General features: G+C 70.2%; 1 protein-coding gene across 1 annotated transcript in view; it reads left to right on the forward strand.

Annotated features, from left to right (window-relative positions):
* Window positions 1-916, forward strand: part of SNTG2 (syntrophin gamma 2) — a 114005-nt gene that overhangs the window by 34556 nt on the left and 78533 nt on the right.

Below are 916 nucleotides of genomic sequence, written 5' to 3' on the forward strand. Positions count from 1 at the left end.
AGATGGCCGGGCGTGCGGGGGGTGTTACACGGCCGTGCGTGCGCGCTGTGCCGTCCTCCCCACACAGAGGCTGTCTGCCAGTTTGAAAGCGATGGTCGCCCGTCCACACAGGCGTTTCTGTCAGAGTCGTCACCATGACTCTAATGGACTCTTCGGCCTCCGTTTTTACCACAGGGCCGAGTGGTTTAGTGGGGGTGGGGGCGCTGTCCCCGCAGCCAGAAGGGCGTTAGGTGCCGTCGTGCCCACGGGGCGGCCCCTCACGACTAAGGTCTGGCGAGGTGGGCGTCGGAGGACGCAGGTGGGTCCCGCCCTCCCTGTCCCCCTGTGGGGACCAGCACTCACCCAGGGGTGGCCACATCCGCCCCGTTTTCTCTCCCTTCTCTGCTCCCCGCCGGCGCCAGGGTCCGCTGAGGTGGGGGGCGGGCGGCGCAGCCCTCGACCCGTCTGGCAGGAGGCCCGCGGTTGAGGAAGGTGGTTGAACCCAGTGGGCTTCTTACTCCCCCCCCGCCCCCGCCCCGAGAATCGGGGCAAATTGGTTTCCGAAACTGCGTGTTTTCCCCTCAGCCCCCACGGGGACCAGGCCACTGGTCGCTCTTCTCGGGCAACCTGTACCTCCGGCGGCTCTGCACACCCGTCGGGAGATCCCGCGGGGCCTCCCCTCGCAGTGGGGCGTTCGATGAGGTCCGCAGAGGCTCCGGCGTCCAGAGGAGAGGCCGCGGGGCCCGAGCAGCGGAAGTGGCGCTGGTGGCCGTCAGAGCGGTCCCTGCGAACGGAAACACCGTGCACGGCCCTGCGTCGCGTCCCGTGGGACCCCGCAAGGGGAGCGGCTCGGGGCAGCCCGTGTGCGGGCCCGGGAGCCAACGGGGGGCCGGTTCGGGGCAGACGAGGGCGGGACACTGGCCCCGGGGTGCTTTGT

Source organism: Crocuta crocuta, unplaced genomic scaffold (genome assembly GCF_008692635.1).
Source record: "Crocuta crocuta isolate KB4526 unplaced genomic scaffold, BGI_CrCroc_1.0 scaffold750, whole genome shotgun sequence".
Taxonomy (NCBI): Eukaryota; Metazoa; Chordata; class Mammalia; order Carnivora; family Hyaenidae; genus Crocuta; species Crocuta crocuta.